Genomic DNA, 23,956 nt, shown 5'->3' on the forward strand with positions numbered 1-23,956 from the left:
CTTCCTCCCCTCCTGCTCTGGGGCTGGGTGGCTCCTTGCCAGGCCCTGACTGAGCAAGACTGCTGGGGACAAGCGGTGAAGGACAGATGCAAGCTGGGCTCCAGGGCTGGGAGCTGTTGCTGCCCACGGAAAGGGGAGAAGTGAGAAACTGCAGATCCTGGGATGAACCTCCATGAGTCATCACCAAGATCTAGCTGAGGAAAAAAAAAAAAAAGTAAAACAACTACCCCCCCCCTTCCCACCCTGCCTAGGAACACGTTCCCATCCCCAAATGATCCACAAAATGGCCTCTGCTCATTTTGTCTATGGGGCCTTTGTGCGGTCGCTGCCTGTGCACTCTTTGTGTCCTCTGGATAATGGGGGTGCTGTGGGAACGGGGAATTAAAAGAGAAGTGTTCAGAATTGCACTTGAAGCCTCATCCTCGGGCATTGAGCCTGGAAAAAGGGATATTTACTGAAGATTACAGTTCCTGTTGAGTTAGAAAGGGCACCGCACTTGGAGTCATTCCTCAAAGTGGAGCTTTTCCAGTTAGGAGCTCCGTGACCTTGGCTGGCACCAAGTTAAACTCTCCCCCCACCTCCTGGGGGGTTGAGGGGGGAGATAACTAAAACCACATTACATCAGATGGTGTGACCATTAGGTCAGGTGGTATGTGTACAAATACATTAATTATATACAGGGATGCAGTAACTGTGTGATATTCTTTACTTAGATTGTTAAATTACCCTCCCCTCCTAACCAAGAGGATTATTTTATTTGTTGAATAGCCAGACCTAGAAGAGCTTGCATCTGGGTGTGTTTCTCCTGTAATAGGAAACTGTAGCCTCTGGCTACATTATGGTCTAGCACATCCTATAGGCTGTCCCACAGGGCATGTTTGCACACCACCCACCAGTATTGTGCATCATTTTCTTCTTCCTCTAGATTAAGAGGGGCGGGGACTGTGAATTTATCACAACTTAGATCTTAAAAATGTGCAGATTGATGTCAAGTCCCATTGTTTAATCAGAGTGTAAATTTTCAAAGTTCCTGCGCAGTGGATGCTGGATGGCAGGGCAGGTGCAAGTGAGCCATCTGGGAGGAAGGGAGGGAGGAAAGAGGAAGGAAATTAGGTAGTAGGAGAAGAGTAAGATTTACCAGGAGCTAATTAGACTTCAATTTAGGGACCGTCATTTGCATACTTCACTCCCAAGACTTGGTACCTAATATTTGATTTGTGTATTTCCTAAGGAAAGCCCCCAGCATTCTAGATTCCTCAGGTCCCAACACACCTGGATCTGCCCTTGCTAGGCCTCAGAGAGACCTAGCCCTGTTCCTATTTAAGATTCATAAGCACAGAAGAAATGTAAGTGATGTGGGGGATGTGGGAGATGTGGTATATTCATGCTGTCTCCACCATGAATTTCAAGTCTGAAATTTTCAGCATGATCCACCTGGGCCAGGCAAGAGCTATGATCAGGTTTGGGACTTAATAGCAGGGTGAGGAGAGACAGAAAGATAGTACAAGGAATAAGGTACTTAGCTTACACATGACCAACTCTAGAACTATCCCCAGCCTCATATACTGTCCCCTGACAACCACTAGGTTGTCTGTAATCACAGCCCCAAGACACAATAAATAAATAAAAAAGAGGGTGGGAAATGTTGGATGTTCAAAAATCTTGAGTCATTTCCTATAAACTTATGTTTGTTTACTTTTTATTTTGGGGCCACATCTGGCAATGCTCAGGGGTTACTCCTGGCTTTGTAGTCAAGGATCACTCTTGGCAGTGCTGGGAGGACCATAATGTGATTAGACCTAGGTTGGCCACGTGCAAAGCAAGTGCCCTACCCACAGTACTATCTCCCTATAGATTTATGACTCCTAGAAGTTTAGTTCCAGAACTGAGTGCTGGGATCCAGGATGTTTTTTTAGACTGCCTCTTCCAGGTTTGAGCTTGAACAATGCTTGGGTGCACAGCACTGGGTGTTGGCACCACTGCTTGCAATCTGGGACTCTCCCACAGTCCTTGCTGCTCTCACTACTCAACTAGTTGTGTAGCCTTGGAGGAGTTACTGTACTCTTTGAATATAATATCTCAAATTTTAGGATAATGGAAGGTGATTTTAGAGTCTTTTATTCACTGTTCCATTGTTGATTACAATGTCTAGTAGTATACATCATTATCACTTTATATTATTAATAAACGTTTTTTATATTTTTTATTTTTATCAATGAAGAAATGGAATTATAGAATATTTTGTCATAATCATAATTATAATAAAAATTATTTTGGTTTTGGGGCCACTATGGGCTGTGCTCAGGGATTGCTCCTGGATGGGAACATATGAGCTACCCAGTATCAAATGCAATTTGGCTGCATGTAGCGCAAGGTCCAACTGCAACTTCTTTCTGGCCCACTACAGAGCATTTTAATACATTTTCCAGGTCATTAAACTGAAAAGAATTGAAAGAATTGGTATTCTCATCCAAGTGGTCTGACTCCAGAGTCCTCTTTCTCAGTCTTCATACTCTTAAGCTTTTACCAGACATTATCAGTATTATTATTTTTAGTGATTTCAGGTTTAGAAACAGTAGGGCTGCCAGCCTCAAATGGCTAAGCTGCCAGGATTGTACCCAGTGCAGATGAGACACTGGAAACTTGGACACAATGACCAGGTTTGCAAGGTTGCAAGGCAAGCTCTTGAAGCCAGAGTTTCTCAATTGGGAGGCATGTGGTTCCCCGTCTGTGGGTCTCCAGGATATCCTAAAGGGGCCAGAGGTGAAAATTTTATAAGTGATGGGTCATGAAAATAGACTTGGGGGCCAAACTAATAGGCTGTGGAAGGGGGTTACAGTTGGGAAAAGTTTTGAGAAGCTATAAGCCACTGCACTATTCTTCCAGGTCCTAGACTTTAGTTTTAGAAGTTTTGTATTTGTCGAAAAAGTAAACAAGTAGTATATATAGACTAGAGCATTAATAAACAAACCAACAAGTCCCTTGAGGCCATGATTCCATTATCTAAGGTATATAGAAAATTAGTATGGGCTCAGCATTTTGTTTCTTTTCCCCCCTCCCTTCCTTTTGCTATATTATTTCTTTGATAACAGGTGTCCCATGCATTAGTTGTGATGTTCTCACATTTGGCTGCAGTGTACCAGAGATTGCACACACACTAAAGAGTGCACAGAGTCCCTGAGATCACATTCTAGTATGTGTCAAAACCAGGGATTGAACTAATGGCCTCACTAGCCTCACTTTTGCAAAGCAGATACTATACAACCCCTACCTTTGTGCCTAGCATTGTATCTAGGTTACTTTCTTATAGCCCCACATTTTTGCTTGTTTTTATTTTTTGGGTCATAACCAGCAGCACTCAACTTACTCCTGGCTCTTCACTCAGGAATCACTTTTGGTGGTGCTCAGGTGACTATAGAATGCTGGGGATCGAACCCAGGTTGACTGTTTACAAGGCAAGCTTCCTATTTGTTGTACTTTCTCTTTAGCCCCTAGTCCTACCTTTGGCTTTTTTGTTGTTGTTGTTGTGGTTTTTGGGTCACACCTGGCTTTGCTCAGGGGATACTCCTGGCTCCATGCTCAGAAATTGCTCCTGGCAGGCATGGGGAACCATATCGGACGCCAGGATTCGAACTGATGACCTTCTGCCTGAAAGGCAAGCACCTTACCTCCATGCTATTTCTCCGGCCCCTAAAAGCTTTTGTTACATGAAAAATCTCCATCATCATGTCTCTTTTTTTGGTTTTTGGGCCACAATCTGCTGTGCTCAGGGGGTTACTCCTGGCTATCTGCTCAGAAATAGCTCCTGGCAGGCATGGGGGACCATATGGGACGCTGAACCAACCACCTTAGGTCCTGGATCTGCTGCTTGCAAGGCAAACACCACTGTGCTATCTCTCCGTCCCAGCCTACCTTTTATAGTAACATTAACCACATTTTCAGTGAGTAAACCAAGGCTTAATGAGTCTGGGTACTTTGCTTAGGCCACAGAGCAAATGAAGGGTTAGGACTAGAAAGCTCTGATATGTCTGATTCTCAAAAATCACATTTGCCCCTCCAAGTAATGTTTTTGTTTTGTTTGGGGGTCATACCCAGTGGTGCTCAGAAACTACACTTGACAGTGCTCGGGGGTTTTTATGGGACTTTGGGGATCGATTCCAGGTTAGTCACACACAAGGCAAAAACCCCACTATTGCTCTAGCCCTATTTATCAAAAATTTGATAATTAGTAGCAACTATTTACTTTCCATTGATAAGACATATTTTTATCTGTAGTGTCTTATTTGAAAAAACTACTGGGGGAAGAGCATTCTGGATACTTTTAAAGGCCTCTCTCAGCCTAGGTTCAATTTCTGGCACCCCACAGTCTTCCATTTTTACTGGGGTTACCTTGAGTATGAATTGAAGAGTAGCCAGGGCTCTAATAGGTGTGACTCCAGAAAAAAAATAGAATGAAAGATGCTTTGTACTTATTATCATTTTATTCTCATGATAACTCAGGAAGAAGATGAAGCACTGGTGGTGATTCCATTTTGAAGTAGAGGCCACTCATTCCTAAAAAATGGACATATAACAGGGCCAGAAAAATCACTCAATACACAGAGTTCATGCTTCACATGCAGGATGCACAGGTTTGATTCCTGGAACTGCATGATCCTTGAGCCCAGAGCCTGGAGTAGCTTCTAAGCACTGAAACCAAAATAAATTAGATCACACTCAAGTGTTAAGATAGAGTTAATCCTAAAGCACCACCAATTTGCCCACTCTTCTCACTGCTTCTCCTTTCTGACCAAGTTATCCTTCTATACTCCTTTCTTGCACATTCATTCTAACTAACACCACACAGAGAAAATACCTTGACTGTTCCAAGTCTCAAAAGATGCCCTGTTTTCCCCAAAAAGCAGATATTTGAGTGCATTTTATTTTATTTTAAAAATAGATCTCTTTATTTTATTTGGGGAGTTTTGAGCCATACCCGATGGCGCTCAGGGCTCACTCCTGGTTCTTCGCTCAGAAAATCACTTCTGGCAGGCTTGGGGGACCAAATGGGATGCCAGGGATTGAACCCAGGTCAATCCTCGGTTGGTGAGGCAAATGCCCTACCCACTGTGCTTTCGATTTGGCCCCTCTTACTTTATTTTTAATTAGAGGCTGGGTTGGGCTACACCCAACTGTGCTCAGTCCTTACTCTTTCTGATTTCTGATTGTTCCTGGTAGTGTTCAGAGACTAAGTGGTGCTGGTTATTGAACCTGGGTTGGATTGCTTGCAAGGCATGTTTCTTTCTTGCTGTAATATGTATCTGGTCCTTGACTGAATTTTAGTTTTTATTTTTTTAAACAGGTTTGATATTTTATCAGCACTGCTGACAAAGCATGACAAATAAGTGTTAATAATAACATTGTTCTTTCTACCCCATGAATTTAAGGAACATGGAGATTTAAATTAGAGAAGGATTGGTTAGAGTTGGCTGATTTAAATTAGAGAGGAGTTTTGTTTTTTGTTTCTGTATGGGGCCATTACCCAAAGGTGCTTAGGGTTTACAGCTGGCTCTGAGCTGATTACTCTGGGTGGATTCTGGGCATTGTATTCATTGCCAGGAATTAAATCCAAGTCAGTTGTATGCAAGGCAAGTGCCTTAACCCCTATATTCTCTGACCCTTGAATTTGACTTGATAGCAGAGTCAGGCTCTGCTTTTCCAATCTTAGAAAGTTATTTCATGATGGCAGCAAATGAAGAGTTTCTTCTTTCTTTAACCATTCTGGTCAATAAAAGTATTCTTCTGAAGCAACCAAATTATCTTGGGGCACTTCCTCTTCCTTGACAGCCTTTTGCTGGAAGCACTCAATTTACTACCTTGAGCAGAACTTCTTTTTGGTTAATACACTCAGTTAAAAAAGTACAAAGAACGTTACATGGAATTCTCTTTTCTAAACTCCCCTAGATTAAGAGGAGTTTAATTCATTTTAAATCTTCCTTAGTAAAGTTGTTTTCACTTTAAAATATTTTTGGGGTGCTAGGTATGAAATCAAGTCCTCAAACTTTATCAGTGAGCTACAGTGGTGGCCCCTCTCTTTAAAATATTAATTTTGTTTATTTTGAAAAGTAGCAGTTGCTTGATTCAAAATCAAAAAGAGGACCTGCCAGAGTGTTCCCTGAGCAATACTGGACGTGACCCCAAAACAAAAAAAAAAATTTAAAAATTATATAGTGAACAAGTCTCTCCTAAAGGTCATTATTATCCAGTATCTAGTGCCTTTATTTAATTTTGTATTTTGTTTTTGGATTACAGTCGGCAATGTTCAGTGGTTATTCCTGGCTCATACTCAGCAGTCTTAGTGGTGCTTGGGGGACTATATGAGAATCCAGAAATGGATGAAAAGAAATGTCTCATACGTTCTATTGAGCTCACTCTGTGGGCCTTCTTTGGTAGAACCAATGAGTCTGTATATCATGTACTCTTTTGTTTGTTTGTTTGTTTGTTTGTTTGTTTGTGTTTGGACCACACCTGGCAATGTTCAGATGACTCCTGGCTCTACACACAGGAATCAGTTCTGGCAGGCTTGGGGGACCATAAGGAATGCAGAGGATCAAATCCAAGATGGGTGTGTGCAAGGCAAATGCCCTATCCACTATACTATTATATACTCTTTCACAGCTATTTCATGGGCATAAGAAAATATACTTGTATATAGGGATTATTGTCTTGGCTTTTGGGGGGAGTGGTTTGGGCCACATTCTGAGGTGCTCAGGGGTTACTCCTGGCTCTGCACTGAAAATTGCTCCTGGCAGGCTTGGATGACTATTTGGGATCCTGGAAATCAAACCCAGGTTTGTACTGGATCGACCTTATGCAAGTGAAATGCCCTACTGCTGTGCTATCACTCCAGCCCCTATCTTAGCTTTTTTCTCCTATAGTAACATGCCCTTTAATTTCACACCTTGGTTTTTTATTTGAAATAATTCCAAGACAGTTCATAAAGAGTGTTCTCGTTTTGCAAATTTTTTTTGTTTTGTTTTGTTTTTGTTTTTGGGCCACACCCGGCGGTGCTCAGGAGTTACTCCTGGCTGTCTGCTCAGAAATAGCTCCTGGCAGGCACGGGGGACCATATGGGACACCGGGATTTGAACCAACCACCTTTGGTCCTGGATCGGCTGCTTGCAAGGCAAATGCCGCTGTGCTATCTCTCCGGGCTGTTTTGCAAATTTTTTAATATATTCTGTAGTATGGTATTTTATAATATGGGTAACAGGAACCTCCATTTTGATCATTTCAGTTGTTTGCAACCTTTTGCCATTGGGGAGTCACTGTACATTTGTTATGTTATTCTTTAAGATTGCAACATTTATTTATTTATTTTTGGTTTTTGGGCCACACCCGGGCGGTGCTCAGGGGTTATTCCTGGCTGTCTGCTCAGAAATAGCTCCTGGCAGGCACGAGGGACCATATGGGACATCGGGATTCGAACCAACCACCTTTGGTCCTGGATCGGCTGCTTGCAAGGCAAACGCCGCTGTGCTATCTCTCTGGGCCCAGATTGCAACATTTAATAGGTACTGGAATTGAGATGCTTCTATGACATTTTGCATAGTTATTTAAGTCATAAATTCATATTCTTAGAAAGCAGGTCATTTCTTATCTCTGTTCTCTACTCTTTTGACCCTTGGGGTTGGCAACTTAATCTTACATGCCTGAGGTCTTGTATTTTCACTGGTGATATCTCTCTGATCTTATTGGTGGTAAGATCTTTATTTAACAGGTTATTTTCTTGGGCTGAAATGGTACCTTTCTCACTGTACCCACCTATGTTCAGCATAGTTTTGACAATACAAATAGCACCAATTTGGGCCAGTTTTGACAATACAAATAGCACCTGTGTTGCTACCATGAATCTATAGGGACCTGAGATTCATTGTTTTGTAGTCTAACTATAAGATCAGGTTAGAGGACTTGAACCAGACATTTGAGCTTCATGAATGCAAGCATTTGGGAAATGAAATACAACGTTTCCTATTATGCTATATGAAGAATTTATTATCGTTATTTAAGAGGGGCACAGCCAGTGGTGGTTAGGGCATACTCTGCATTCAAGGATCACTTCTGCCAGGCTTGGGAGGGGACTACATGGGGTACCAAGGATCCAACCCACACTGGCCATGTGCAACACAAGTGCCCTACCTGCTGCACTATCATTCTGGCCCTTAGTTGAAGAATTTAAAGCATAGTAAGAAGATATAAACATCAATCAGTTAAAAAAAAAAAAAAAGGAAGGAAAAAACCCCAAAGCACTGGAAATTAGGTAGCCGAGGAACAACCTCTGAGCTTCCCTACAACTTTGAAATATGCAGTTACATTCATAGTCAAGAAGTTTTTGCTTCACTTAACTGTTGAGAAAATCATACTTATTCAACATGTCTTTATTGAGTAGCTTTTTTGTTACAACATTGGAGATGTAGTGGATAGATAAAATCTTTATTGATGGAGCAGATGCTCTTGGGGAGAGAGTGAGCGAGAGCACAAATAAGTAAAAATAGTGTATCCTATATCATATGATATTAAGTGGTATGGGAAAAAACCAAGTAGGGACTGTAATATTGTCTGAGGGCAGATGGAATGTTATACCATTTTTTTTGGGGGGGGTGGAGGTCACACTCAGTGTTGCTCAGGATGTGCTCCTAACTCTGTACTCCTCATGGGGGCATCTGAGATTCTTGAGATCAGTCATGGGTTGGTTGTATGCATGGCAAGTACCCTAACCACTGTACTATTACTTAGTCCCAGAAGGTCATAACTTTAGAATAGTTGGAGAAGATCTCACTAAGAAAGTCACATTTGAGCCTAGTCCTGGAGGAGGGTAGGGGTGTGATAGTGGGCCTCTTGGTAAAATAAACATCCTCTTTTGTGTTATAATTTGAGGGTAAGGCCTTATCATGTCCAAATATTCTTTTAATCAGCTAATTGTAATGCCTAAAAGTATGTTATTAGTAATACACTTAATACTACTTTTATTCCAGTTTTAATAACAGGAGAGAAAGGTGACTGAAGAGGTGATAACAAATCTTGGTCCAGGGAGGAAGAAAGTGGTCTTGTTTGTTGTTTTGACAATACCTGGCAGTACTCAGGACTTATTTTTAGCTCTGTACACAGTATTCATTCCTGGTGGTGCTCAGGTATCATTTGGGGTGTGGGGGATTGAGCCTGGAATGACCAAGTGCAAGGCCAGCACCTTACCTGTTGTATTTTCACAGAAACTAAGAATGTGATCTAAAAGACTAGCTGTCACTGCTGGAGAGCAGAACTTCACTTCCCAGGGAGGTTGTTCTCATTTCTCCAACTATGCCTACATTTTTCAGCCATAGAGATGATCCTGGGACTCTGAGCCAGTTCCTTCTAGCCATAGTGCTGAGTGAGGTCCTTGAGATGCAGGAAACAGACTGATGTGTGGTTTAATAATGCATCTCCTGAGGGGCTTGGAGTGTCTGGAGTTGTGTTGTAGATAGTGGTATCAATGGAGCCACACACACAAGCAATTCTGTAACTTGTAGTTCTATTAGACTATGGTTAATTTAACAGTCCTCAGAGAAATAAATGAGTCAAAAACTCTGAATTTTTTCTTCTTAAACAATGCAGGGAAGTAGCATGATTTATGATGCACTTTCTTTATCTTCTTTTATATTATATCCATGCTGCATAGGGCTTTTCCCTGGCTCTTTGCTCAAGGGTCACTCAAGGTGGTGCTCACTGAACCACATTGGTGCCAGGGATTGAATCTGGGTTGGCTGCATGCACCTTACCTGTGGTATTATGTCTTTGACCCTGCTGTATCTTTTGAAATGAGATTTGTCCTTTATATCTGCTTTCTAGGCTTTCATTTGTTCTTAGAAGTTTAATTCTCAAAAACTCTTCTCGACAAGATGACTCTTCTAGCTAAGCTTAGACTATGAAAACTCTGCTCTTTATAGGGAACAACTAGTATGGACACAAGAAGGTGGGATCATTGGCTCTCTGAACTGTGCATTTTCCGTAGCCCCTAGTATCATTATCCACTGGAAATGAGAGTTTAATGCTGCTAGGATTTTTATTGTTTTTGTAGAAGGTGGAAATCCTGATGTTTTGGGACTATAGCCCTCAACTATGCTCAGGGCTTGCCTTTGGATCTGTATACAGACAGGGATTACTCCTGACAGGGTTCAGGGACCATTTGTGATAGTGGGGATGAATCTGGGTCATGCAAGACAAGTGGCTTGCTTACCTTCCTATCCAGAGCTAAATATCTCAAATATATGACAAAGTCTAAATTTTAGGTATTGGCAACTAATTCAGAATTGTTGGATATACTGTACAGACCAGTTTATAATAACAGATATAGGTAGATAATCTTGGCCTGAGAGAAAAGATGGACAAAGGAGGGACATCTATCTGGTTAAGTTGACAGTTTGAGAAGGGAATGTTTTTAAGGAGTTGACTTCTGCCAAGTTGACTGCCTCCTGCCAATATTTTATATAACTAATGAGTTTAAAAAATTTTGTTTTTGCCATACTTACACTTACTCTAGACTCTGTGCTCAGGGATCATCCCTGGTCATGATTGGGGGACCATATAGGGTGCTAGGAATAGAGCCTGGGTTGGTTGTATGCAAGGCAGGTGCCCCTCCTCTGTACTATCTCTCCAGCCCAAACCAATGAGTTATTTGACTGTTTGTTTGTTTATTTATTTATTTTTGGTTTTTGGGTCACACCCGGCATCGCTCAGGAGTTACTCCTGGCTCTATGCTCAGAAATCACTCCCAGCAGGCTCGGGGACCATATGGGATGCCGGGATTCGAACCACTCTCTTTCTGCATGCAACGCAAGCAGCCTATCTCCATGCTATCTCTCTGGTCCCGACTATTTATTTATTTATTTATTTTGGTTTTTGGGCCACACCCGGCATTGCTCAGGGGTTACTCCTGGCTGTCTGCTCAGAAATAGCTCCTGGCAGGCACGGGGGACCATATGGGACACCGGGATTTGAACCAACCACCTTTGGTCTTGGATCGGCTGCTTGCAAGGCAAATGCCGCTGTGCTATCTCTCCGGGCCCCGACTATTTATTTTTATTATTCTCTCCCACCTCCCCTTTCCCTTTGTTGGTGTTGATGATTTGCCATGACTGGTGGGCACACATATGCCTGTCACTAGGGCTCATATAGAGTTACAGATGTGCGTCTGTTGGATTGCAGATTAGGTTGTAGTCTTTGCACACTCATCTGTGGTACTTACTGAGATTATGTTCCTTTAGTCAAGGTGCTTGTGCGTGTGCACACCAGGATTCCCCTTCTCAGTTCAGGAACACAAATTATGATGCTGGCGGTGATTACTTGCCAGTGATCCTACACAGTAGAGCTGCTAGGATTGTGCTCAGTGCATGTGGGACACTGGAGATTTTAATTTGTGACTATATGCTTGCAAGACAGGCATTCTGTGCAACGGTTATATTTGAGTAATACGATAGAGTGGAAAATAATTTTAAGTGTCATTTGCATACAATAATTGTGTTGCTTCAGATGGATCTCTTGGCCTTTCTAAGTTTAATATCCTTATATTCAGAGCGAGGGGCTGGACTTCAAGATTTTCAGAATGTACCTCTCTCCAAGTCCAGATCTTTAGAGATGCCTTTGACATGCGTAGAGCAGGGTAGCAGGGCCAGGGCCCACGGGTTTGCAGAAAGGCTGCTCAGCTTTTTTTCCTGTTTCTCTTTGGGACTTCTGCTTTTCTGTTTTAGACCTTGAACCTCTGCCAATTTCTTTATTCTTTTTTGAATAAAGAGTTTTCCCAGCTTTCAAGAAAATTTCCAAATCCTTGAATTAGGTTGTCAGCTCTCGCATAAGGTGTTATTAGTAGAGGTTTGCAAACTCTGAGGCCTGCAGCGAATCCGAATAACAGGTCTTTCCTTCTTTTGCCTCCACTTGTCTGGTTACAATTGTTAGCGTTGACTTGAGGCATAAATCAAATCAAGTGGCCAACAAATATTAGGGGGAAATTTTGACACATTGTCTAGTTCAATAGCTTATTTATGGATATTTCTTTCTTCATTTTGGTGAACAAATATTCTGTTTTTGATAGTATAGTGATATATTGCATAGACATTTACTACTAATTTTTTGTTTATATATGTATATTGGCTTTGATAAAACTTGTCAAAATTTCACAGTGATCTGCAAACTCCACATGTTCTGCTACTCCAGAAAGTCTGAAATCATTGTACTGATTTAAAATTAGCTATAATTTGTTTTCTATAACTTAATAAGCATGGGTTTTTATCATCTTTACATTTCAGGTTATTAATCTTGCAAAGAACAAGGTTTATTTCCTTTTCTGTCTACTAATAAATGAGTGAAATCAGGCTAAGTGAGATTAAAAAGGTACCCAAACCACATAGGATTCCAACTTATCCCAGAAGCTTCAAAGGTTTTTCTCATCTTGCAGGAGGCTGGACTTTTCCTGTTTTAAGGCTGTCCTAGGATTGCCTGAAAAACTGTTTTCAATTTTCAGTTTTCCAGATTTCCTTATCTGCTGAAAGCCTGGAATGGAAGCTTGTTAATTCAGAACAGTTCAAATTTGTTGCTCTCATCTTGACTGATAAGAGGGTCACTAAATTTAAATAGTTTCTTCCATGGCCTGGATATCTTCAGTAAGAAATAAAAGAACTTTAGATTTGGGGGTAGAAGCACACTTCAGAAGAGGAACACATAGGTTTTTCAGTGTTGCTTCTGCACTTGGCTGAACTGAGTTTCTCCTGCTGCAAAGGAAATTGCTTTCCCTGTTGATCTCCCTCCTGTTCTGGACCAATGGATTTGGTTTATCTAGCTGTGGAAGGTGAGAGTGTATCACAAAGCAAATATTGATTGTGGACTATTTTTTTTACTCAGCATTTTGCTGTGCATATATTATATCCTAGGTCAATATATCTACTGTAAGCACGAGAGAGCGAGAAATAAAGTGTGTATATGAATGTGTATGTGTGTGTGTGTGTGTGTGTGTGTGTGTGTGTGTGTGTGTGTATTAAAGGCAGATAAGGAGCCAGAGAAATAGCATAGCAGTAGGGCATTTGCCTTGCATGGAGTCAACCCAGGACAGACTCAGGTTCGATTCCTGACATCCCATATGATCCCCTGAGTCTGCCAGGATTTTTGAGCTCAGAGCCAGGAGTAACTCCTGAGCACTGCCAGGTGTGGCCCTAAAACAAAAACAAAATAAATAAATAAAGGCAGAAAAAATATTTCACCTATGAAACAGAACAATCATTTCTCATTTGTGCACTTACCTGAAGCCAGTATCGTTAGAGAATGCATATTCAAAGAATGTTTGTGAACACTTTCTTTAAGAAACAGCAACGTGAGGCAGCTTGTGTTATGATTCACATTTATAGGCTAGAAAATTCGTGAAACATTTATTTATTTGCCAAGTAGTAGAATCTAGATTACCTAGTTTCCAGATACTAACACTGCTAATTTGGGATACTCTTTATTTTACTGTAGCCCTTTGGTTTTTCTAAGGTGAGACCACTTGACTTTCATAATTAACCTAGTTTGTGTTGACATTTATAATGTAGAGTTTGAAGAATGAAGAAAAAGTTTTAGTAATTGCTTTGTTTAAGGAAAGAATCAGTAACCATTGTTTTTCCTTTAAGGGGATAGGAGAGAAAATATAGGAGTTGAGGTGTTTGCTTTGTATACAGTCAACCTCTGTTCTATCCCCAGCACTTTCTATGGTCCCCAAGCACTGCTAGGAGTATCCCCTGAGCACTGCTGGGAATGGCTCCAAATCCTTCCTGCTAAAAGTAGATGTTCTGGGGCCAGAAAGAGCACAGCAGTAGGGCATTTGCCTTGCAAGAGGCTGACCCAGGACCAACGGTGGTTTGAATCCTGGCATCTCATATGGTCCCCCGTGCCTGCCATAGCGATTTCTGAGCAGAGAGCCAGGAGTAAACCCTGAGTGTCAATGGGTGTGGCCCACAACCCAAATAAATAAATAAATAAATAAAATAAAAATAAATAAAAGTAGAATGTTCTAATTAAAGACTTAAAGTTTAGAGTTTACCATAACAAGAAATACAACAATATTGCTGAATCTACCACTACTTGGTCTGTTTTTTTTTTGTTTTTTTTTTTTAAGGAAATGGATGAACTTTGGAGATTTCCCTCTTCTGAGAGCATTGGTTTCTGTTTTCATTGCAGCTCAAATGATTGATAGACCAATCAATTGTTTATCTCTCGTTTCTACAACTAAGTAGAGCGATTTGTTGTTGACTTGATCTTACGTAAGAAATACGCTGGAGTCAGATGAGAATAATTTTTCATCTGGTGTGTAACTCTGCCCCTTGTGAAATGAGGGTTAGTGTGATACAAATCGCCAGTACTTGGGTTGCCATAGATAGAGGGAACTCACCTAAAGACTAAGAATAAGAACATGTGGGGCTGGAGAGATAGCGTGGAGGTAGGGTGTTTGCCTTACATGCAGAAGGACGGTGGGTTGAATCCTGGCATCCCTTATGATTCCCCAAGTCTGCCAGGAGTGATCTCTGAGCGTAGAGCCAGGAGTAACCCCTGAGTGCTGCTGGGTGTGACCTAAAAACAAAACAAAACAAAACAAAAAAGAACTTGTAGTCTGATTCAATTCAGTTCTGTGTCATTTAGAAGTTTTTTTTTTAATATCTTAGCTATAATAAGTTACTTTACACAGGAGCTTTTAAAACCCAGTGGTGCCTAAGACCTATCACCCCTACGTCTCTGCATGGTAAAGGTAGGTGGCCTATGTGTGTTTGTGCGTACCCAGTGGTATTCAGGGTTTACACCTGACTTTATACTTAGAGATCACTCCTGGATGTGCTGCAGAGATTATATGCAATACCAGGGATCAAACCAGGTATGCAAGGCAAGCATCTTAATGACTGTGCTACCTCTCTGTTAAGGTAGTGTATGTATTCCAGATGACTTTAATAGGCTGTAAAATTTGAAATGTCTGCTAGAGAATTCCAGTGTCACTCTAATCCAAGTAGGATAATCCTTAAAAGCTCTTTCTGCTTGCACGTAGTGCTCTGAGACTACAGTTCATTCAGGGTAATGCAAGCATTTATTGAGTGCCTCTGTTTCAGGTGTTAGGGAAACTTACAGGACCAAGACTGGGCCAGTTTCTGTCTTCAGAAATTTTCTTTCTAATGTACAGGAACAGCGAATAAATAATAAGCACTCAGGGGACAGTGAAGAGTTAAGGAGGAAACAGCCTGAGTAATTAGGGGGGTTCAGGAAGGCCTCTTTGAGAGGCCTTTTTTTTTTTTCTCTTATCTTTTGGCCATTGCCTGCTGATGCTCAGGACATAGTCCTATCTCTAGTCCTATCTCTGCACTCAAGGATCTGGCCTGGCAGTACTTAGGGGATTAAATATGGGGATAGAATCCAGTTTGGCCATCCAGCAAAGCAGTTTCCTGCCCTTTATGCTATCTTTCCTGTCTCTCTAGGAGTCTTTAAAAAATTATTTTTTTCTGGGCCCGGAGAGATAGCACAGCGGCGTTTGCCTTGCAAACAGCCAATCCTGGACCAAAGGTGGTTGGTTCGAATCCCGGTGTCCCATATGGTCCCCCGTGCCTGCCAGGAGCTATTTCTGAGCAGACAGCCAGGAGTAACTCCTGAGCACTGCCGGGTGTGGCCCAAAAACAAAAAACAAAAAAAAAAAAATATTTTTTTCTAAACACCATGGTTACAAAGATTGTTCATATTATAGTTGTGTTTTGTTTTGTTTTTCAGTTACAGTTGTTCATGATTGAGTTTCATTCTTACAATGTACAACACCCTTCACTAGTTCACCAGTGTCCTCAGTTTCCCTATGCCTTCCCTCTGCCTACCTCTAGGGAAGACCTTTTACTTCTCTCTTTCTCTCTTCCCCTCTTTTTTTTCCTTTTAGACACTGTGCTTTGCAGTATTATTAATGAAGGGGTACCATGGATATCACTTTATCATCTTTCAGCACCCAGTTGCAGTCCAAAGTCTTTTTGCAAGAATAGAAGGAGAAGAAGCTTTGCCTAGATCCAGTGATAAGGTAGAGGGACCAGAAGGGGAAAGGTCTATAGAAAAATGGTGTTTGAGCAATGCAAGACTAGTCACTTCTGTTTATTTAGAAGAGTAGTACTGGGGCCGGTGAGGTGGCACTAGAGGTAAGGTGTCTGTCTTGCAAGCGTTAGCGAAGGAAGGACCATGGTTTGATCCCACGGCGTCCCATATGGTCCCCCCCAAGCCAGGGGCGATTTCTGAGCACATAGCCAGGAGTAACCCCTGAGCATCAAACAGGTGTGGCTCCAAAAAACAAACAAACAACAAAAAAAAGAAGAGTAGTACTGGCTGATAGTGAATAGGCTACAATGTGACATATCTTAGATTTCATTCAAATCACTTAGTATCTTCTGGCCAAATAGCACATACTTTAAAAAGAAAACCTGGTGAGAAATATCTTATGGGAAAGAGGGCATTTTTGTTTGTTTGTTTGTTTGTTCATTTGTTTTGGGACCACACCTGGCAATGCTCAAAGATTACTCCTGACTCTACTCAAGAATCAAGAGTTACTCCTGGTGGTATTTGGGGAACCATATGGAATGCCAGGGATTGAACCTGGGTCAGATATGTGCAAAGCAAATGTCCTGCCCACTGTAATATCATTTTGGCCCAATCAAGGGCATTTGTCTTTGTTCTAGATCATTTGTTGGGGGAAAATGTTGATTATGAAACAAATAACAAAAAAAAGTCCTAAGCAATCCTACTTATCACTGACAAAATATGAAAAAATGTCACCTAGATATTTGATATACACAGGATTTGTCCTAATTCATCAGTCATTTATCTAGTTGCTAATTTATCCAAGTACAGCTCATAGTGTGGCAAAACTGACCTCATTTTAAATACATAGTTTTCTGATGTACTGTTTTTGAGATCTCAGCAACCAAACTTTGTAAATGATTATAAGTTTATTCAAATTTGCATATTATTAATCAAATTTGTCTATGAATTTTTGGTTTAAAGAAGTACAGGCTCTCATGACAATGTTAATAAGTGAGAGAAGTAGAATGCCTGTCTAATACAGGCAGGGAGTCGGAGAGGAGGGAGTTGGGGGACATTGGTAATGGGAATGTTGCACTGGTAAAGGGAGTTGTTCTTTACATGACTAAAACCTAACTACAAGCATTTGTAATCATGGTGCTTAAATAAAGATATTAAGAAAAAAAAGTGGGGCCGGCGAGGTGGCGCTAGAAGTAAGGTGTCTGCCTTGCAAGCGCTAGCCAAGGAAAGATCGCGACCGCGGTTCGATCCCCCGGTGTCCCATATGGTTCCCCCAAGCCAGGGGCAATTTCTGAGCGCTTAGCCAGGAGTAACCCCTGAGCATCAAACAGGTGTGGCCCGAAAAACCAAAAAAAAAAAAAAAAAAGTATAGGCCCAGGTCTGGAGAGTGGATTGGACACTTGCCTTGCATACAGCAGACCCTTGCTCATTCTCCAGCACTCCTTAGGGTCCCCTAAACTAGAGCCAGGAGTCAACCCTGAGTACTGCTGAGTGGAGCCCCAAGACTAAAGCAAGATGTGCAGGACCACAGAAAACTAGTACATAGAGAAAGTTATGGGTAAGGTACTTGCATAAAGCCAAATCAGGTTTGGTTCCCTATATGATATATAATCCCCAGAGCCCACAGGAGTGATTGAGTGCAGGGCTTAGAATTAATCCTGTTCATAGCCAGATATGGCTCAAGAAAGGGACAGCATGGTTAGATATAGAGTATCATGCTGAGTAAAATGAGTTGGAGGGAAAGGAACAGATACAGAATGATCACACTCATTTGCAGGATATTAAACAAGCTTAGCATGAAAGTGATACTCAAAGACAATAGAAATGGCGTGGGACCACAATGACAAGAAAGGGAGAAAAGAAGAATAGGGGCCCGGAGAGATAGCACAGAGGCGCTTGCCTTGCAAGCAGCCGATCCAGGACCAAAGGTGGTTGGTTCAAATCCCGGTGACCCATATGGTCCCCCGTGCCTGCCAGGAGTTATTTCTGAGCAGACAGCCAGGAGTAATCCCTGAGCAACGCTGGGTGTGGGGAAAAACCAAAAAAAAAAAAAAAAAAAAAAAATAGACTGGGGTGGGGGACTGAGGACAAGAGGGAAACTGGTGACAATGATGGGAAGAAATGAACATTGGTGAAGGGTTTAGTGTTGGAGCATTTTATGACTGAATCTCAACCATCACCAAACTTCTGAACTATCTCATGGAGATTCAATAACTTTTTTTTAAAGATGTATCAGGTGTGTAAGAGGAAGCAAAACCATTTTGGACTGGAATTCACAGGGAGGGTGCTTACCTTGCATAATTTATCACTTTATCTGGATTCTCAGCATCTGATATGGTCCCCCAAGTTCTGCCAGGAGTGATCTCTGAACACACAGCCAGGAATAAGCCCTGAGTACCACCCAAGTATGGCCCAAAAGCAAAATAAAATTAGGGGGCTGTAGAGATCATACACAGCAAAGTAGGTCTTTTGTGTTGTACTTGGGCTTAATCCCTGGCATCTTATATGATCCCCTGAGCCACAAGGAGTAGCCTCTGAACATATAGTCAGGCGTAAATCCTGAGTACCACTGGGTATAGTTCATAAACCAAAACCAAACCAAAACAAACTCAAAGTGCAGGCTCAACTCCCATCCTGTTTTAACACAAGACTACTTAAATTGCACAAGGTTTAACTGTTTAATTTCAAAGTTTTAACTAATAAACAAAGCTATACTGATTTATTTTCAGCAACGTGTTCAAATGATCTCTGTCCTGACCTTAAATTAATTTGTTTTAATGAACCTGAAAGTTTTTTGCAAACAATATGGAATTTGTTTTCTTGCTAGGCATGTTGTTCCCCTCATTAAAGCAAACCGTGGAACTCCTTGCAAAGAAAACAACCATAGTGTGTGTATGTGTTGTGTGTGTGTATGTGTGTGTGTGTGTACACATATATGTCTAAAAAGTCTAATAATACCCAAATACTTTTACATAAGAGATGATAAAGATGTCTTGACAAATTAAGACCATCTTAAAAGATGGTCTTATCTGATAGATAAGGTACTTGGTTGCCTTGTGTGCAGCCAAACCAGTTCAATATCCAGCTCTGAATCTGGTTCCCTGACACCACCAGGAGTGATTTCTAAGCACAGAACTAGAAGTAGCCCTCAACACTGCTGCTGGCTGTTTCTTAAATTCCTCTATTTTCAAGTACCAAGGAGATGGCTCAAATAGGCTTTAAGTGTGGAGGTTCTGGCTTAGATCCTTGATACCATATGATCTCTCAGCACTGTCAGAAACAACTCTGATCACCAAACCAGGAGTAGCCCACAAGTACTACTGAGTGGCCCCAAACCAAAAGCTAGAAATAAATAAAAGATGATCTTAATAAGAAAAATAACACATCATAAGAAATATATCTGGGACTGGAGTGGTAGGGTGCTTGCCTTGCATACAGCTGACCCAGGACGAACCTCGGTTCGATCCCTGGTGTCCCATATGGTTCCCCCAAGCAAGGAGCGATTTCTGAGCACATAGCCAGGAGTATCTCAAGTGTCACCGGGTGGGACCCAAAAACCAAAAAAGAAAAAAAGAAAAAAGAAATATATCTAAGGAAAGAAAACTCACTCAGTTATAAGAAACACATTCAATATTGAAGTCATTATGAACAAAAATAAATTAGTTTTATAAACTTTCTCCATGCTTAAGGAGAATAAAAGTTGACCAATAGAATCATGGAAAGCCATATATAGCTTTGACTTTAACTATAGGCTGTTATAGTTGAATTAAAAACTCAAGAAATATCTAAGGGGGAAGGCAGAGCAACAGCACAGGGTACAGTATTTTCCTTGCCCACCAGGGACAGACCCAGTTTCAAACCACCACCTCCCCAATATCCCGGTGTCCCTTATGGTCCCCAAGCCTGCCAGAGCAATTTCTTTTTTTTAATTCATTTTATTGAAACAATTGTGATCTACAGAGTCCTTCATAGCTGAATTTCAGATATACAGTGAGGGACATTTCCATCACCAGTGTCAATCTCTCCCTCCACCAATGAACCCAGAGTGCATCCTATACCACCACAGAGTGCATCCTATACCACCACCCTTTGCCCTCTGGCTTGCCAATATAACAGGCCCATTTAAGTTTAGATTGTTAAAGTTTAGGTCTCTTGATTCTACTGTCATTGACTTTGGCTTGTATATTTGGTTCTGTCCTTATTTTTTCCCACCAATATATCTGAGACCAGTTGGCCCTTCCAGGAGCAATTTCTGAGTGCAGAGCCTGTAGTAATCCCTTAGCACTGCTGGGTGTGGCCCCACCCTCCCCAAAGGAAAAAAAGAAAGAAAAATCCAGGAGCTGGTAGTGTACCTTGCCTTGCATACAGCAGACCTGGGTTTGATCCAGGCCAGGGCATCCCATATCCCAGCACTGGCAGGAGTGATTACTGGTTGCAGAGCCAGGAGTAATTACCTCTGAGCATTATTGGAAATGGGGGGGAAATATTCTAGAGAGGATTAAAATGTAATTTAGTAGTCAAGTGTATGCTTATGTGTAAGAGGCTCTTGGATCAATTCCAGCACTAAAACCTAAAAATATACACATATATGCACAGGCAGTAAATGTACTTTAAAAATTCTGGTACAGTTTTCTCTCTCTTTTTTAAAGTGTCAGTAAGACAAAATGGACTTAAATTTAAATTCATTTGTTTCAGGATGGATTTCTTACTTGAACTAAAATGCCTATAGACAAGGGAATGTAGGGTATTAAGAGCTTTCTATTACCCTGACCCTAGGAAAGAAATTGAGGAAGCGGGCCCGGAGAGATAGCACAGAGGTGTTTGCCTTGCAAGTTAGCCGATCCAGGACCAAAGGTGGTTGGTTCGAATCCCGGTGTCCCATATGGTCCCCCGTGCCTGCCAGGAGCTATTTCTGAGCAGACAGCCAGGAGTAACCCCTGAGCATCGGCAGGTGTGGCCCAAAAACCAAAAAAAAAAAAAAAAAAAGAAATTGAGGAAATGGGTGGAATGGAGTGGGGGTGGGGAGTAATAAGAGGTAAATGGGAGTGGCAGGGGCAGATACACAGGTAAAGTTGAGGTAAGGTGTGTATGTTAATATATGTATATAAATACATATGTATATATATATATGTAAATTGCAGAGCCAACAACACTCTAAGCAAGGGGCTCAAAACTTTAAATTATGTCTGTTAAAGAGGCATACAGGGGATTGGGACGGACCCCTGAAAACACTGATGAAAGGAAGGTGGCACTAGTAGTAGGCATGGCATTATGTATTGTATGCTTGAACAACTTTGTTAATCTTTGGGCCTAAAGAAAATGATGCCTATAAAATAAATGGATAATTAGAAAAAATATGTATGTAATTTCAAACTCTAGACCTGGTGATACACATTGGTTTTAAGGAGCAGGGAATTTGGACCACACCCCGTGGTACTTACAGGTGTCTATGTGTGCTAAGAATCACACCCAAGGGCCGGAGAGATGCATGGAGGTAAGGCATTTGCCTCTCATGCAGAAGGTCATTGGTTTGAATCCCAGCAATCCCCTGAGTCTGCCTGGAGGGATTTCTGAGCATGTAGCCAGGAGTAACCCCTGAAGGCTGCTGGTTGTGACCCAAAAACCAAAAAAAAAAAAAAAAGAAAAGAAAAAAGAATCACACCCAGATTCTCCTATATGTGAGGCAAATGCTCAGTCATTGAGTCCCAGCCCTCAGCCCCTGATACATGGATTTATTTTGCGGAGAAAGGGTGGAGGAGTTTGTACTCTATTTGCCAGTGATAGGGGAACCATATGCAGTGCCAGGGATTGAACCAGGCTTGACTGCATGCAAGCCAAATGACTTTGCCCTATACTATCTTTCTGGCTTTTGATGCATGGACTTTAAGCACATCAATGACTGTATCTGTATTAACAAAAATAGATAAAAAATAACCAGTGGGTATTTATTTACTTCACAAAATTGTCATAAGGTGAAAGGACCCATCTATCTTGTTCATTCTCAGTATCTTACACTACTGAACACTTCATACACTTTTTAAATATTTGTTCAATGAATTTTTGTTTTTAAAACAGCAGGCACATTTCATGCTTTTGATCTCTCCAAACTTGATTTAGATGCAGCTTCTCCAGGAGTGCTTATAATACCCAAAGGAGTCAGATGCACAAAGAGTGGGAGTGAGATGCTCAGGGGTATATTATCAAGGAAAACAGCAAATCCTCTTTTTCCTGAAGACCTTTTAAGATTACGACAAGCAACTGTTTATAAAAGTAGAACAGTAGAAGATTTGAACTGTCAAGTAGGCTCATGCTTTGAAGTATATTCCTGGCTAAAAGCAGGGAATAAACTAGATAAAAGTTATAGACTCTTAAGATCTGTCCCTGATTAAACAGGCCTAAGAGTAAGTGTCTGAAGAATGACTGCCTGGCTTACCCATCCTTTGGATGTTGTTTCTATCCATGCCTCTAGATTTGAAAACAGTGCAGAACATCTTTTCAAATGGTCTTTGAGGTACTCTAAGCACCAGCTAAAAGCTTACCTAACCTCTTTTCTGTGTGCTTGGACAAGAACCTGAAGAAGGTTAAGGCACTTGATGGTGATATCTTTCATTCCTATTCTGAATAGAACCTGTATTCTTCATGGAGTTAGGGAAATTCGACAACACCCAGGAACAAATGTGAAGGTTACCATTAATATAAAAATACGGAAATCATGTTATTTCCTATAATATAATGGAGCATAAAACACTCAAGTGATTAGTGGATATAAAATGCATAAAAGAGAGAAAGGCTTACATAAGATCAGACTGAGAGAGAGACACACACAGAGGGGAGAGAGAGAAAACATGAGAAAGAGAGAAAGAGAAAGCTCTTGCTTTTCATGTGGGAGGTTTAATCTCTAGCACCTAGGAACAAATCCCAACCCCATGCACTGGCAGGTCTGGCCCCAAACCAAAACAATAATAATCATAAATTTAAAAGCATACCTTAATATCTATAAATATTTAGCCATTGGGCTGTGAAAGAATATTTATTTATGATAAATATATGTCAATAAATGTGACTGAAAATATTTTGTAAACACATTTTCAATATTTACTATTAATTTACCATTATTTATACACAAATAGTAGCCCTTTTTCTGTAACTGGCACAGTACTAGTCCAGTAAATATAAGTGATCTATAGGTTTTTTATGTTTTTTAACTTTTTTAAAATTTGAATCATGATTACAAAGTTATTCATGTTTGGGTTTCAGGTATAAAGTGTTCCAACACCAGTCTCTTCACCATTATTGTTCCCTTCCTTTTACCAGTATCCCAAGTTCCCTTCCTAATAGTATGTTTTTAATTTTTGTTTGGTTGTTTTTTTGGGTCCACCCAATGATACTCAAGGGTTTTTCATGGTTGTGTGCTCAGGAATCACTCCTGGTAGGCTTGAGGGAGTGAATGGGGTGCCAGGCGTCTAACCCTGGTTGACTACATGCAAGGCAAAAACCCTACCTGTTGTACTATTGCTTCAGGTTCAGTGTGTGTGTGTGTTTTATAACTGGGTCAGTTTTTCTTGCATACAGTGGTCTCCTAGGAAGCATTTTTCTTATTAAGATCATGTGTAGATGAATATAAGTGAGTTAAATATACCAAAGTCCTGAAACTGCTGAGCCCAATGTGAGAAATAGCAGCGAAACTACATACAGCAACATGTCTTCATATTTCATGTTTCTTGTTGGAGAAGTGTTTTTGGTCTGGAGGTGTTCAGGAGCTACACCTGGTCCCTCCTGATAGTGCCTGGGGACCAGTACAGTGTTAGGAATTGAACTGGGGTTAAGCTTTATTGCAATACCAATGCAGTCACACCTGTATTAGCTCTCC

General features: G+C 41.1%; 1 protein-coding gene across 1 annotated transcript in view; it reads left to right on the plus strand.

The window, feature by feature from the left end:
* The window catches only part of CHD9 (chromodomain helicase DNA binding protein 9), a 244,561-nt gene that overhangs the window by 42,867 nt on the left and 177,738 nt on the right, over window positions 1–23,956 (plus strand). The gene's annotated exons all lie outside the window — the stretch shown is intronic.

Source organism: Suncus etruscus, chromosome 14 (genome assembly GCF_024139225.1).
Source record: "Suncus etruscus isolate mSunEtr1 chromosome 14, mSunEtr1.pri.cur, whole genome shotgun sequence".
Classification (NCBI taxonomy): domain Eukaryota; kingdom Metazoa; phylum Chordata; class Mammalia; order Eulipotyphla; family Soricidae; genus Suncus; species Suncus etruscus.